Raw genomic sequence first — 17,791 nt, forward strand, 5'->3', positions numbered from 1 at the left:
GTCATGATAATTTGTTTTTTTTTACTTTTGTTTCATGAATTACAGTCATTTTTGTTTTCTTTATGAAATACTTATGGATTCTGAATAATTTAACGAAGAAAATGTTTATACAAAAATGTTCTAATAATCGTAATTGTCTTGGTTTAAGAAAAAAAAAAATAAACAGAATTTGTTTAAGTTGATATTAAATTATCACTTTTCCATTTGTAGGCGATTTGTTGTAATGATAATTCATTTATTTCTAAGACAAAATCAAAAGTGAGAGATCGACTTTGATTGAAAAATTTCGTCGTTAAATTAATAAGAAAGATAATAAATAGAGTGGGGAAATTAAGAATTTTGAAGTACTTTGATCATAATTTAAAAAAAAATGGGTCCAAGTACACTTTCTTGGGGTATTCCAGTCGTAATTGAAAAGGAAAATATTACAATTTGATCAAGGTCTCTTTGGAAATGCTATAATAATAGTTCTTTTCTTTTATTTTTCATTGATGTCATGATAATTTGTTTTTTTTTTACTTTTGTTTCATGAATTACAGTCATTTTTTTTTCTTTATGAAATAATTATGGATTCTCAATAATTTAACGAAGAAAATGTTTATACAAAAATGTTCTAATAATCGTAATCGTCTTGGTTTAAGAAAAAAAAAATAAACAGAATTTGTAATTTGTAATATTAAATTATCATAATTTAAGAAAAAAAATATAAATTATGGGTCCAAGTACACTTTCTTGGGGTATTCCAGTCGTAATTGAAAATAAAATTATTACAATTTGATCAAGGTCTCTTTGGAAATGCTATAATTAACTGTTGTTATTAAAAGTTGGTTAAATTTGTATATTTTCAAATTATTTGAAGTAAAGTTTGCGTAATTGGCGTTCTTTAAATAAAAAAAAAAAACGAAACAACGTTTGACACGGTGACTTACTGAAAAGTTAATTAACCTATATTATTGTTATTTCAAAGAGAGAGAGACGGAGAGAAGGAAATGAGAAAAACAAATGAAAAACGTAAATAAATGCGAAAACCTTCGGAACTACCGTGTACAGCAATTAGTCGGCACGTAATTAACGGAATATCACATGCACAAGAGCAAGACGGATCGAGTGGAAAAGTCGCGCGAATCCGTTCATATTTGTTTATAATAGATTGACCCAGTTTCCTTAGCTTTACAAATTAATGGCCAGCTTCCAAGTCTTAGAGAAAATAAGAAAAAGAAGAAAAAAGAAAGAAGCGAAAGAGAGAGAGAGAGAGAAAAGATTAGAGCGAGCGATTTAAGTAACGACAAGGAAACGTTTTATTTTCTTCTATATTTTCCGAATCTATTCTTTTTGTAGTTGTTATTGTTGCTGCTGCTGCAAGTTTTCTGTGAACAGTTAGAAAGTTTTGCAAAATTGTATGATTTTTGATCGAGAGTCGCGCCACCAAGAGAGAGAGAGAGAGAAAAATACATGTTGTTTACACTTTCATTTCACCTGACTTTTATTGAAATTTATACTCGCTTTTGTTTTTTTTTTTTCTTCATTATTATTTTGTTTTTATTTATTTTGTTTCGTTTTGCAAATGGTCGCTCCGCTGCATAAAAATCAAGGACTCGTATATATAATATTGTAAGCGTTTCAATAATAGTTTTAAAACAATTTGCGAATCGCACTTTTGTAATAAACGAAATGAAACAAAACAAAGCAAAAATAATATCTCGCGATCGAGTCAGCTTGTTTACGCGAATCAATGGCGGATCCGGATTTTTTAATAGCGTTTCGTGTTTATCGCACTCTTGATTCTATTTATTATATATTTGCATGTTATTATATAACTTAATAATAGTTTTTCTTTTTTTTTTCATTGATGTCATGATAATTTGTTTTTTTTACTTTTGTTTCATGAATTACAATCATTTTTTTTTCATCATTTGTACCATGATAATTTGTTTTTTTTTCTTTTGTTTCATGAATTACATTCTTTTTTTTTTCTTTATGAAATACTAATGAATTCTGAATAATTTAATGAAGAAATTATTTATACAAAATCGTTTTTGGTTTGGTTTGAAACAAAAATGAAAGAGAATTTGTTTAAGTTGATATTAAATTATCACTTTGTTGTAATGATAATTTATTTTTTTCTTTTGTTTTATGAATTGCTGTCAATTTTTCTTTAGTTGACTATAATAAAAATACAAAAAAAAAAAGATCGCATATTATGAATTATGAATAAGTTAATGAAGAAATTGAACGAAAATGAAAGAGAATTTGTTTAAGTTAGAATCAAAGTTTCACGTTTCCATTTGTAGTCGATTTCTTTCAAAGTGTGCTTGTTTTTTGTTTCATTTGTTCAGTTCTGTTTTTGGTTTTTGGGAACAAATTAGAAACGTTTTCACGGGAGGAGAAGGAAGAGGAGAGAAGAGAAGAGATCTGCTTTCTTCTGTCTCCTCGATGAGGCGAAGAGATTTATATGACCATCCGCGAGGGATGCGCGCACGGATGGAAAAGAAAGATATATCCTTTCGGGACGTATTCTTTCTTTCTTTCTTTCGTCTTCTACTGCTGCTGCAGCCAACAACAACAACAACAGCAACGACAAAGAAGAAAACGAAACGCGCGCAAGAACCGGTTCTCTCCGTTGTAGTAAAGCATAAACGCATCATCACACAGATCAGCTGATTGTGTGAGCGCACCGAAACCTGGCCTTTGCAGCATCCCACCATCCTCTTCTTCATCCGCAGTAAACCTAAACAGAAACGACGAGGATAAGCGAAGAAAACGGTAATAATAGAATCCCTATCCACTCGTATTATCTACGATAAAAGCGCCTGTTTGTCTACGATAAACGTACATAAGTAGTCTTGTTTTTTTCCGGTATTGCCATTGGTTGATCGAACGGTATAAGGTGATCATCCTGAATCATCATCGTCGAGCGTCAACGCGTCTAAAAATAAACAAATGCAAACACGATAAAAGATTACAAATTTAATAAAAGTTCCATACACACACACACACATACACAAACACGGAAATTCCGATTGTAATTGGAGTAATTAATTGTAATTGTTTCGAATCGAACGAACGGAATTTTCTCAATCAATTTCACCTATTGTTTTTGAAAAAAACGCTTGACACGGCCCATTTAGGAAGCGCTATTTGTTTCGTTATACAATTTTTGTTTTGTTATAAATGTTTGTTTCTATTCAAAGATTGCGAAAAAAAAAAAACATCAAAAACATGTTTTCGTTTCCATTCGATTGGCATCAAGATCGCCGCATCCGAAAATTTGTCACCATGGAAACCTACAGAGCAATAAGCGAGATCCCGTTTCCAAGGCGACATGTCCTGCACGTACACGTTATTATATAGTTTAACCGTCTCTCTCTCTCTCTCCCAATCTTCTTTCTTTCTTTTGCTTCGACTCTTTATTTTTTCCTTCTCTTCTCTCTTCTTTCTTTCGTGTAGTGATGCTCTCTCGGTCGCGTCAAATAAAATGTGATTAATGCCTTTACCCCTCCGAAAGCTGGTATAAATGTAAATAAACCGGGCAGTAAAATGCCATATGGCATGTGTGTGATCTGTTTGGGCTTTAAAAATTGTTCGAAACCAGAAAGAAAAACTCTCTCTCTCTCTGATTCTCCCCCGCGCCCTAAACGAAATGCATTTACACAAGAGAAATAAATAAAAAACGAAACGGGGGCACAATTAGAGCCCCAAGTAATTAAAATTAATCAACGTAAACAGACGTCAGTCAGATTAGGAACAAAGGTGGCTGGCAAAGGGGGTGTAAACACTTGAAAACAAATGCATTTCCATTTCTATATTCGACGAACGTAAACAGCGCGCCATGGGAAGTTGGTTGCTATGGCAGCTAAAAATAAGGCCGTTTACGAAATATCGTTTCCCCCTTTTTGTTCTGCTTTTGTTAAACAACAACAAATGATTTAGAAACGCGCACACACATCACAAATTTAAAATACTCAAATTTACCCTTTGAAAAAAACACATTCAAATTAAATTCCCTTAAAAATTGTAGAAAATTTCAATACGTTCAGTGAGTTTTATAAATTTACTTTAATTGAAATTATGCCATACAAAACTTGCTGTTTCCAACTGCAAAACAAATCATTTTGTGTACACTATAAAGATTGCTTTAAAGTATCAACAAGTATTTACGTCTGCTTCGCATCACTTTATCATTTAAACAGTGACAAAACGATATTAACACTATACTAAAAGTATTTAAGTTTTGTATATACTATATACTTAAGTTTAATGTGGAATGAAAAACTGTAGAAAGAACATACTGGACATATTATAAATAAACTTTGAATTATAATTGAAACGAAAACATGTTTCCTGAATAACTCGATTTGCCACAACAAACAAAACAAAAAAAAAACAAAATACATGAGTTGTTACTTATTTCCTACGTTTGAAGTATAAACATATTGATTTTGTTTTTTTTTTCGCTGATAAAATATATATATATATAATTATAATTAGTTCTATTTTGTTTTTTTTTTCCATTATATTTTAGCATTCGCCCGTAATTGTCGTACAATTATATATAAACATTCGAATGTTTAGTCATTACGTTAAATTACAGAAAAATAATAATAATTAATGTTCGGACTGAAACAAAAACAATTCGCTTTTCCAAGTCGAGAATAACAATTTTGCACTCATTAATTAAATACTTATTTTAATTAATTTCATTTTATGTAATAATGTTGTTTATTCGAAAATTTGTGGAAAATGTTCGGTTTTTGCATTCCCATTAAAGTTAACCCTAACCTAACATCTGTAAACTGTTAAAAGTGACATTCAAATGACATCTGTCAAATGACATCGGTCAAATGACATCTGTTAAATGACATCTGTCAAGTGACATCTTTCAAATCAACGTAAACGCTATCCATTTGCGAAAACCGAAATCACTTTCATGTGTCAATTCCAATAAAATCATCCTTACAGTTTTTCAATAACAATTGTGTTAAAACTATTAAAATGAATTATTCTATTGGATCGGAAAGAAAGTCATTTCGGTTTATTCATATATTTCTTGTCTTTACGGATATAAAAAAAAAGAGGAAAATTTGTGGAAAATGTTCGGTTTTCGCACTCCCATTAAAGTTAACCCTAAACTAACACCTGGAAACTGTTAAAAGTGACATTCAAATGACATCTGTCAAGTGACATCTTTCAAATCAACGTAAACGATATCAATTAGTTTTTCGTTTAAGTTAAATCCTTACATAATTATAACATCATTAATAGTCACCACTACCACCACCAAAAAAATTAGTTACGACCTCGAATTTATAATTAGTCCCATTAATTTGAAGGAAAAAAAAAACAATAAGAAAACAAAAAAAAACAAAAAAGCTCGTTTAAGACGAGTCCGATTCGTGCGCAACAAAGATTACATCCTAATTACGATCGGTCACGATTTCGATTATGCCCAGATTTTCCCAATTCGAAATCATCATTTTTCATCTTTCACAATTTTATTTTTATTTTATTATTATTATCATCATCATAATTTTCTAGACTCTCTTCAAACATAATTATATTACTCATATATTACCATTTCCTGGACGTTACTTAAGCCACTTCTTCTCTTTACAAAATAATGAACGGTTTCCATATGAGTCACGGTCTTTCTTTACCTCGCTTCACATGTACATGTTTATATAGAGTTTTTTTTTCTCTACAAAAAAAAAATTATACAATTGCTCAACTTTTCAACATAATTTGTATTGTCCGCGGTTCAGTCAATCGAAGGATTATTTAAATGTGTGAAAAAGAAGTAGACTAGATCGTGTCATAATCCAGTCTAGTCTACGCTATTAATTAGATTCTCTGCTTTCTTTTAAAGGTACAAATGACTCACATAAACTTGAATATCTTGTCTGCATTTCTTCAGCTCCGAAATGACTCACGGATTCTTCACCTCTTAGTTTTGATCACGAATGAAAAAAAAGTGTCATAAAAGAAGCGTTACGATTTTACTCTTACATAACTTCTAAACGAAACGCATTTAATCGAAATTAAAATCATTAATTGTTAACTTAATCTTTTTAATTATACATGCGATATGATTTTTAATTAAATTTAGTGTTAAGTAAGCATTAATTATAATCTAAATCAAGAGTGCAATAAAAGAAACGTTTTTACTTAAAAAATTCTCAAAATTTCGTAATTTGTTTTGTCTGTGATTCAGTCAATTGGAAGATTATTCAAATGTGCAGTTAGGAACTAGACTAGATCGAATAGATGCTTTTTTAATTCGATTCGCTTCTTTCTTTTTGAGTCACCAAAACTTGAATATTTTGTTGCAATTCTTCAGCTCTGAAACGATTCACGAATAAAAAAAGTGTCATAAAAGAAGCGTTACGTTTTTACTTTTACGTAACTTCTAAACGAAACGCATTTAATAGAAATTAAAATAATTAATTATTAACATAATCTTTCTAATTATACATGCGATATGATTCTTAATTATATTTAGTGTTAAGTGGGCATTAATTATAATCTAAATCAAGAAACGTTACGTTTTTGTGTATAAGTAATTTTTACTTAAAAAAATTCTCAAAATTTCATAATTTGTTTTGTCTGTGATTCAGTCAATTGTAGGATTATTCAAATGTGCAGTTAGGAATTAGACTAGATGCTTTTAATTTGATGTGTTTCTTTCTGTTAGAGGTACAAATGAGTCATCAAAACTCAAATTTTGTTGCAATTCTTCAGCTCTAAAATTATTCACGAAATAAAAAAAAGGTGTCATAAAAGAAGCGTTACGATTTTACTTTTACATAACTTCTAAACGAAACGCATTAAATGTAAATTAAAATCATTAATCGTTAACTTAATCGTTGTAATTATATATGGGATGCAATTAGTGTTAAGCATCAATTATAATCAAAATAAGGAGAATTTTTACTTAAAAAAATTCTCAAAATTTCATAATTTGTTTTGTCTGCGGTTCAGTCAATCGAAGAATTAATTACGTATGCGGATAGGAAGTAGACTAGATCGTCTATGTTTTTGATTCAATTCGTAATGTTTACTTAAATTAAGTAAAAATGAATTAAAATAAGCTTTAAGTAACTATCTTTGCTGTTAGTTCAATGCACTTAAATCTCTCTCTCTCTCTTTTAAATATATATATATAAGTGAGTCACCTAAGCTCGCTTTTCGATCCTGAACTTCTTTAGCTGCACTTCTTTAGATCCAAGTGAGTCACGTCTCTTAGGTGTCATATACTATTGAATAACATTTGCAGTGAAACAAAAGCAGAAGCGGAAAAACAAAAATAGAATAAACGAATTATTCACAATTACCGTGGAACTCGTTTAAAACGTAACGCGATAACAATGATTATTTTAAACGTGCATATGTAAATTATTATTTTTGCTGTTCCTGCTCGTAATATGTGTGTGTGTGTGTGTGTGTCGTTATGTAACGTCGCCGTTTGTTGCTTATTAATGTTGATAAATCGACTACACGAAAGAAGAAAGAAAAAAAAAAGGATATTTATATATACATATTGATGCTGTGGTTTTGGAGTCGGTCCATTAGGAGAGAACGAAATTCGTGATTCGAATTTTATTAATGATGAAATCACGAAACCAGTTTTGTATTTTATTTTCATCAGTGATTTTGCGGAGATTCAGTGTAGCCAAATTACTGATAACTAATCGCAATTTGAAAATAGTTTAAATTTGTTTTCTGTTCGGAAATTTGGTTTAAATGCGAGAGATGATCGAAGATGATGATGCAACGGATTTGCATTTTGTTTTGTTTGCGCGGTGGGGAAAACGCCGAAAATAGCGACGAATCATTGCATAATCGAGGCGGCCGCAGAATTAGAGAAAAACAACAGCAACAACAACATCAAAAATAAAGCAAACACGATAGGAAATTAAATGGGACTTCGGTTGCGTAACGGCGGCGACGGCGGCTGCAACAAAAGAAAGACAGAGGAGAGCGGAAGTGTCGTCATCGAAAAGGTGCGCGCGGGGGTGAAACAGCTGTTCGTCCCTTTTTCGCTGGTTTCCTGTCGAATCATCTCAACCAAAACGGCCCCAAAAACAAAACAAAAAAAAAAAGGTTGTATATCAGATAACCTCAGCGACTCCGAACATGATTCAACCGGTAATCGTAATTCGGACGTTTCTAAATGTCACTTTGACAGTTTCCATGTAATTAGTCGTTGCCATGTATTGCCGTGTTTTTGTTTCAGTATCGATGTAAATAGTCGTTGCCATGTAAACGGTGCATCTGAACTGAAGATGGCTATTTCTGGATTTCGCATGGATATTTTTACTTTTCGTTACCAATTCCAAATTATTTCCATCTAAATGTTCAAAATCTCTCTCTCTCTCTCTCTAATTATTTCTAACTTGATCATTACACATTTATTCTATTACGATAGACAAGGTGTGAACTGCTGTGATTCTGTGCATACCATCAAAAGGAGTGATTTACAGTAGAGGGTGCGGATGGATTCTAAAAAAGGATTTGCTTAGGATGATGATCATAAATTTCTCCACGATATTTAAACGAAAACACCGTAAATTTCGCTTTTCAGACGATTCGCTTTGAGACGAGCCCCCTTCGTTCGCCTTTCCTAACACGCGTTTCGATGCTCCAAATTTGATAAACTCTTTGACCGTCGCTAATCTCTACGTGACATATCAAGTAACACATAATTCGTAGCAAAAAAAAAAACGAAATTTGATGAGTAATATTTCACAATTTCAATGATAATTCTTGTGAATTGGTATTTTATTGCTGTGATTATGATTAAAAGCGTAGTAAGATCGTTTAAAATGCATGTTCAACATCCACAATACTTGTCAATCATTGCTGTCAAACTTGACGTTTCAGAGAGAAAAAGCTGGGCTTTCAAATTTGTTTGAATTTCTTTGACAAAGCCAACTTTATTAATAATAAAGAATATTTAAATTGAAGCTAAAACTGTATAAAAACAGATGATAGCAAGCTTATAATTATAGCTTTCCTTACATTGAAGTTATAAACATTTTGTTTATTTAAATTTGCGAATCATAATTTCGTAATCTCTACATAATATATAAAGTAACGTATAATTCGTAGCGGAAGAAAAAAATACATGTAGATTGTTCTTTTATTGCTGAGATTATGATTAAGAGCGCAGTAAAATCGTTTAAAACGCATTTTATACATTTAGAAATGCATGTAAAATGTCATGATGACATGTCAATCATTGCTGTCAAAATAGACGTTTTGGAAACTGAAAGCAGGGTTTTCTTTGAAACAGCCAATTTTATGTATTATATAGAATATTTGAATCAATGCTAAAACTATATCTATAGAAACAAATTGTAGTAAGTCCATAATTGGAGTTTTTCTGGTATTGAAACAATTTGATGTTGAAGTTATGAAAATTTAGTTTATTGAAATTCGCAATTGAATCATAATCTCTTTGACAGACGATAATCTCAATCAAATTTGATGAGTTACATTTCATATTTTTAATGATAATTCTTGTAAATTGGTCTTTTATTGCTGAGATTATGATTAAACACATGTTCAACTTTAGAAATGGATGTAAAATGTCATGATGACACTTGCTGTCAAAATTGACGTTTTGAAAACAAAAAGCAGGGTTTTCTTTGTTACAGCCAACAAATAGTAGTAAGTATAATTGGAGCTTTTCTGGTATTAAAACAAATTGATGTTATGAAAATTTCATTTATTGAAATTTGCAATTGAATCATAATCTCTTTGACAGTCGCTAATCTCTGTGTGCATTTCGTAGAAAATAAAAAGCGTCATGATAAAAATTGCTGTCAAAATTGACGTTTTGAAAATAAAAAGCAGGGTTTTCTATGTGGCATTTCGTAGAAAATAAAAAACGTCATGATGACAATTGCTGTCAAAATTGACGTTAATTGTCTGTCAAAAACTGTATAGAAGCACTTTGCTGTTAATAATGTTGTAATTTCTTTTCGTTAGATGTTTACGACTGTTCGGAAATGGTGTGTTGTTTTTAGTTATGTTGGTTCTTGGCGGAGCGTTGGATGGAATACGTTGTCGGAATTGATGGACGAGGACAAACAACACACACACACACCTCCGTATAAATGTTGAATATTAATTTTTCGGTATCACGAGTAGTGAACAAAAAAAGAAAGAAGAGCGCCGATAGGTGTAGGTATTAGCGATGCAAGCAACGTTCGCGGATCGAACAACGAACGCATCCATTACGCACGACGAATATGTAAATTATTCGTTTCTTCTATTCCGTCGTTATTTTCAGTCTTGTTCTTTTGCCACTTTCCATGCGAATGTTAATATTCTCGAAGGGGCCAAAAGAAGAAACAAGAGTTATTATTCGTTTGATGCATCTATTTTGGTGTCTCGATTTACGAGCATTTGAGACGAGAAGGAGAAAACTGCTTCAAGTGTTGGACTAATAAGTGTTGGATAATGTTTACAATTTGTGTGTTTTCGGTGTAGACTTTCTTTTCTATCGAAGGGGGAGGGGGAAGGGGGACTTCAAAACGTTTTAATAAATTACAAACAAATAAAAAAAACGAATAGGCCGTGGAAAAAACCGGTAGCCGGAACGGGTTTCTTCGGCTCGTTGTTCCACCTTCTTCTTCTACTTCATCTCGTTCTCGTTCACCTCTTTCTTTTTCATCTCCTTCATACATATGTAATTTTCATGAAACAGCCCTGAAAGCAAGCAGCTTCCACGGATTGATTTAAACTTCGAAAAATTATAATTAAGGGATTCGCCTTTGCCCACTCTATCTTATTCAACATCATCATCTCTTCCACACCCTCCCTACAACACTCTTTCTCCTTCTGTCTCGCACACTCTCATCTCTCTCTCTCTCTCTCTCTCCATCCACACACGTGCATGTTTCATCTCTTTGAATCTGTGTGCGTGTGTTGAAGAGGATTAATTTTGTAACCATTGTGTGTGTGTTTGTGCCAGAAAACTGGTTTCCTTGCGTGGACCATAAAACGGACCCTTTTTATTCCATCTCCAAACCACTCTTCGTCCTCCCCTCTCCCCTCTCCACTCCACTCCTCATCAAACCATTATTACCGGGCATCCCCGTAAAATATGCTGATGTAATTAATTCCGGATCCCGGCCATCAAGTAGAAGCACACGTGTGCAATCATCATTTACCACCTAGACAGGCCATCATCTTCTGACCTTCATCTTCCAAACGTCCGAACAACACAAAGTCAACTTGGACAACAGACGAAGAAGAAAAAGAGAAGGAAAAAAAAATCAGCAAACCAAGAAATGGGATAAAATGCATTTGAATAAGAAAGTTAGCGTGCGTAGAGAAGGCGGTGGCGGCGGCGGCGGTTGCGATGGTGACGTGAAAGTCTCTCTTTCTTTCTCTCTCTCTCTCGATTTATTGTAACTTTAATTATTGCGATTTAATTGAATTTACCCGCGTTCTCCATTTCTTTCGACTCGATCGCGTTTCAGATTTCCATTAACAGTAACAGAAAAACTACTCCAGTCGACACGTTTTTCGCTTTCGACAAATTCAACTGAAATCTAACATTTTCTACACGCTTACGTTAACGTTAACTCAATATCAATTGAAACTACATCTCTGGAAAACCTAATTTTTGTATCTTCGTTGACATGTCAATTATTGATGTCAAATTTGACGTTTCAGAAAGAAAGTTTTCACATTTATGTAAATTTCTCTGAAACAATAATCACTAATAATTCTCGTAGCCACTGATGACATTGCTGTCAAAATTGACGTTTCATAAATAAACAAGTGTCATTTGTCATATTTAAACTACATAGAAACAAATTCTGTAGCTTTTCTAGTATTGACACAATATTATAACAATAACAACTAAAAAGTTGCAAATTTGCAAAAAAAAGCAACACTCATTTCTAGATTCAAAATTATAGTTTCTTCTCTGAAAAATCTAATTTTTGTATCTTTGTTGACATGTCAATTATTGATATCAAATTTGACGTTTCAGAAAGAAAGTTTTCAGATTTATGTAAATTTTCTGGAACAATCATTATGAATTCTCGTAAATTGTTGTTTTATTGTTGATATTATGATTAAGAGCGTATTGAAATGCGTGTGCAGCATTAGAAATTGATGTAAAATGTCAACGATGACATTGCTGTCAAAATTGACGTTTCAGAAACAAACAAGTGTCACATTTCATAGAATTTATTTGAATTTCTCAAAAACAGCCAACTTTATGCAATATAAAGCATATTTAAACTACATAGAAAAAAATTATGTAACTTTTCTAGTAATGACACAATATTATAATGTTAAAGTTATATTGCAATTTGAATCATAAACTCTTTGATCGGCGCTAATTAAAGTATTGACAAAATTTAATGTTAATGAAAATTTTGTTTCATCTTTATTATAAATCCAATTGGAAAATACAATTTCTCTATCGCTTCAATTTCCATTTTCATAATTACATTTTCCATAAAAATATTGCACTGGACAGTTGCAAATTTGCAAAAAGAACAACACTCGTTTCTAGATTCAAAATTATAGTTTCATTAGATATATTTCTGCTTTAATTTGAATATTTCGAACTACTTCTCTGCAAAATCTAATTCCTGTATTTCATTGCAGTAGTGCGGTTTATGCTTTGAAGTGCTTTTCGATCAAATATTTATAAACTGGAACATCTCAGCGGCGTTCGGGGATTTTCCATCGCCTCTTTACTCTTTCTCTCTCGAGAGAGAGTGAGTGAGTGTCAACAAAATGTATTTTCGTGTAACTTCTCTCTTCCCTTTCCTCCATGTCACAAACACACACATGAATTATGACTATGAAATTATATAATTAGCGCGGTCGAGAGTTTTCTTTATTTCTTTCTTTTTCTTTTCATAGGTAATTCGGCAAGAAATCAGTTCAAGGTTTCCTATTTACAATTCGATACGTGCATTGATTATCATATGCAATCGTTTGAAGAAAAGAAAAGAAAACGTAGGAAGAAAAAGTTTAACTTTTCGTGAGTTGTTGTTTATGCTGGAAGAAAACGTGAATTGAAAAAAAAATGGTTCAAGGTTTGATTGAATATTAATTAATAGAATTGTTAAGAAATGGTTTAAGGTTTTCTGGAAAGTAGCAAACGTTTTGATTTGTTGCCGATTTGACCCAATTAGATGCAATCAATAGATCATGGATGGACGAAGATGATGGTGATGATGATGGTTTGGTGTGGTATTATCTCCCGATTATTCCTTCTCGTGGGCGAGATTTGACAGTGCGGCAAAGATTTATGGGACAGCGAGGCCCTAAGTAATAATTTTTCTCTCTATGTGTATATATATTTTATGTTCCTCTCTTCATCTGTGTGTGTATTTATAAGATCGTTCGCTCCGCATGAGACTGTTTGGTAATTTTCCACTGGTTCTCTCCTGTGTGTTTGTGTGTGTATATATATATTCTGTGTGTTGGTTCGAAGAGTGCGGAGGACGTGAACAGGTACGAGACGTGATCTCAACAAACAACAGTATCTTTCGAGGCGATTGCGAGACACACGTTTCGCTGCATACACACACAATGGGCGAGAGGAAGAGGGAAGGTCGACCGAGGAGGAAGAGAAGAAGTAGGTTGGAGGAGGAAGGCAGAACCGGTTCGGACACGGGTGCAATAGAGAGAGAGAGAGAGGAGAGAACTTGGAGACCTCAAGAAAACAGGTTGTTGTAGGATGTAACACCAGAAGCACCTAAAGAGCTTTCTTGTTGTATATTATATTAGAAGACTCGCCTCGTCTCGCTTCAGCACGAGCGAACAGGTCGCATCCATCTCCGTCTCCGTCTTCTCCGATTCACCTGGAAAGACGATCAGCTGAGCCCGAGACCTTTTCTTCCTTTCTTCACGTCTTTCTGACGTTCCTCCTGCACCTCCTCCCCGCGCTCACTTCTTCAGTTTATTTCTTATTTTCATCAAGTTGTTGTGTGTCGCTGTTTGCTGCTCTTTTCCCATAAAACTCAGCGAAAGAGGAAAGCATCCTCTCGACCGTAAAACTGACCAAAGAACCAACATTTGTATCCAGTAAATCACCGTTTTTTTAACGTACATCTTCACTACTATTACTAGTTCTGCACCACCCCGCAACCTATTTATAGGTTTCGCATCTGCAGAAAACAAAAAAAAAAAGGTAGCAGCGCCGACGTTTTAATTTTATGAAACGTCCGAAATCTAATTTATTAATTTTTGCGAAAACAGCATTTCCTCCTCCTTTCTTACATCATCAAAACCGAAAGCCAAGAAACCAACAACATTAACACACACACAAAAAAAGAAGAAGTCTATACATACACACCTCTATTTATACACCAACCAGCGACGAGGACGACGACGACGAGCGAACGCACACAAGAATCAATACACCATCTCTGTCTTTCCCATCTTCTGGATAGATTTCGTAACACGAAGTTGCTACAGTCCAATCACTGAAAATTAAAGAAAAAATATATTCATTCAACAGGTTAAATGTGTATTATTTAATATCTAGTTATTTCCTAATACTAAGTTGGTATTAAAACCCTTTGTGTCTTTTAGAATTACATGAATTTGGTACATTGACTTTACAGATATTAATTCAATTACAAGTTAACTAATTCAATGTGTATCTAATATTTAGTTATTTCCTAATACTAAGTTGGTATTAAAACCATTTGTGTCTTTTAGAATTACATGATATTTAGTTATTTCCTAATACTAAGTTGGTATTAAAACCATTTGTGTCTTTTATAATTACATGATATTTAGCTATTTCCTAATACTGAGTTGGTATTAGAAACCTTTCGTACTTTGACTTTACAAATATTAATTCAATTATAAATTAACAAATTAAATGTGTATTTTATATTAAGTTATTTCCTAATACTAAGTTGGTATTAGAATCCTTTCGTACTTTGACTTTACAAATATTAATTCAATTACAAATTAACAAATTAAATGTGTATTATTTAATATTTAGTTATTTTCTAATACTAAGGGTTGGTATTAAAACCCTTTGTGTCTTTTAGAATTGCATGATATTTAGTTATTTCCTAATACTAAGTTGGTATTGAAATACTTTTAAAGTTACACGAAGAACAACTTCAATTATTGATTTGACAAGTGAAAATGTCAAATTTCACAGATTAAATTTGTAATGTCAGAGTACTAAAAACAATTTCAAATGTTTTCCATCCGTAATCCAAGCAAACGCGATGGCGTGATTTCGAGTGTAAATCGTTGTTTACTCTCGACTGAAAATCGCTGAAAAAGCTTCGGACTCGACGCCGCAGCAGCATCATTATTATTATTTTCGTTCAGCGCGAGAGATAATTGCACTTTCGGCGTGATAACAGCCGACTTGCTTGCGTCAATGCGATGGGATTGCATCAGCCAAGAAAAAGAAACGTATCTGCTTCTTGCTGCCCCATGCAAATTCCATACGTGCACACACCAATTTTTGATATGCAATTACATAATAAACAATTTGATTTAAAAGATGTTATTTAGTGGTGATCTGTTTATAAAGTCTCCATCCACTACAGTGAATGTGTGTATACATTAATAATTTAGTTGGCTGCGAGGTAACGAGAGACAGCTCGGTTTTATCTTCGAGTAGAGAAGAGTTTCTCTCTTTTCTTTCTTTCTTTTTTTTTCAGCACCGGTTTCCTGTAAGAAACGTATACGAAAATAAATCGTTGGCACTTGTATTGACGGAAAATCCCCGAGAATACATCATTTCTGAAGTGTATAAACTCTACGCGGATAGCAGTATTTTAAGAGATCAATTTCTCGTCGTCGTATTTATAAATACATATTTTTCGTTCCTTCATTTTCAACTTCATTTCAATTTCTAAATACAAAGTTGATAATAAAACAAATTTTTTGTCTTACTTACAATTACATTAATTAATTTGACAAGTGACAAATGTCAAATGTCAACAATGACAGATTATCAATTGTTTTATTCGATAATTTGTTTGTTTTTCGACGTATTGATAAGAATTAATTACATTCATTGCTGAAAGTTAAGCAATTGTATCTGAATTGAAGCTCATTTTCATATCTGCTACTACACATTGTGATATTCCCTACATACATATGTTCGGAACATGAATTTCTTTCAACTTGAAATAATTACTTAACTCTTCTAGATTTAACATGTCAATTGCGATCACGTAAACTTCAAAACCGTTTCTCAACCAATTTACCGCTTTTTTTTTGCAGTTGTTCTGCGTCCCAATTGTTTATAACCTATTAGTTTTTTTGACGTATTGACAGCTGTCATGTTGCGTTGTCAAATGTTGAATGAAAATGTGTTTTTTTTTTCTTTTTCAATTTGAAATAATGCCTCAACTTGAATCGATCAGCATTATTATAAGTAAATAGATCATATTGAAAATGAGGCAACGTTTAACATGCAAAGAAAATTATAACCTTCGACGGGAGAACCGATTGGAACAATTGCGCGTCGATTCTTTCTATGACATAATTTTCGCAACAGCACACACAACAAAAATGGATCACATAAAATTAAAAGTCAGAAAGTGTCAGAACATTAAAAGCAGAGTTTCTCAAACCTTCTTTTTGTCGGACGATCCAATAACATAAAACTAACGTATCGACGACAAGTGACAGCTGTCAATGGACAACTAATTCAAAAATTTAACCTCAACCATAGGTGATCTTGTTTTATTTACAAGAAGTTAATTTGTTTCAATTTGATTTCAATAACTCTTACGAAATTATTTACAATGTGTTTCCACTCGGAATTCTTAAAAATAAATGGATAATATTGAATTAGTTGCAAAGAAAACTGTGACCTTCGAAGCGAACCAATTGCGCGTCGATTACGATCCTTTCTATGACATAATTTTCTGTGCAACCCAAATGGATCGCATAATTATTAAACGTCAGAACGAAACGAAACAAAAGCGAAACGAACAAGAAACAAGAGAAGAGAGAAAAAGAAAAAACACGAATCGATGCCTCCTCGGCCGTGCATGTTGTTGTTAATGCCATAAATTATTCCACGCCTGCAGGATTATAATTGTTTTATTTATTTTTGCACCGCTTTCCTCTCTTCTCCTCATCCTCACTATCTCACTATATCTCTCTCTCTCTCTCTCTCTACTTCTTCTTTTGCTTTCTTTCTGGACTACACTTAGCGTCGTAATTAAATTGTAGTGAGGTCCCCATTATCCATTGAAACCAGTTCTCGAATATAATACTACGGCCTATCCTCATCTCTCCTTCGTTTCTGCTTTATCATCCTTCAACATCCTTCTCGCTTCCTCCCATCCCTCCCTCGCCGCCCTTTGTCTTCATCCTCTTCCCATTCCCTTCACTCATTCGCCACCATTCTTTCGTTTCGCTCGGTTTGCTGCAGCGCAAACACACGGTACGAATGATGACGACGATGATGATGATGAAGGAAAAAAGGGAGAGAAGAGCGTATTTCTTTTTTCCAACCCAGTCACCAATTCGCAGCCATCCACCACAATCAGGATATATATATATATATATATATATTACAATTATAACACTCTGTATTGCTTTTTATTATTCGCTTCGAAAATCAACACATGCACGCCCATAAGTGAAATAGAAAGAGAGAAGTGAAGAGTTGAGAGAGAGAGAGAGTGAGTGGAGGCAATTGTTTTGTTGGAATGAGAGAAAGAGATAAGCCGTAGCGAAAATTACATCATTACCAAGGCCAGACCGATTATGTTCCTTTATTTTAATGCACCGGCGTTTATCTCTGCGGCGATGCACGGTG

General features: G+C 33.0%; 1 long non-coding RNA gene across 1 annotated transcript; it reads right to left on the reverse strand.

Annotated features, from left to right (window-relative positions):
- Nucleotides 1–2,315: 2,315 nt before the first annotated feature.
- Nucleotides 2,316–14,456, reverse strand: LOC108561896. Its single transcript, XR_001891034.1, has 2 exons — nucleotides 14,333–14,456; nucleotides 2,316–2,926 (listed from the first exon to the last, which is right to left on the reverse strand). It is a non-coding gene; the product is annotated as an uncharacterized LOC108561896 (long non-coding RNA).
- Nucleotides 14,457–17,791: the final 3,335 nt, after the last annotated feature.

This window comes from Nicrophorus vespilloides, unplaced genomic scaffold (assembly GCF_001412225.1).
Source record: "Nicrophorus vespilloides isolate i.1.1-1 unplaced genomic scaffold, Nicve_v1.0, whole genome shotgun sequence".
NCBI classification, from domain to species: Eukaryota; Metazoa; Arthropoda; class Insecta; order Coleoptera; family Silphidae; genus Nicrophorus; species Nicrophorus vespilloides.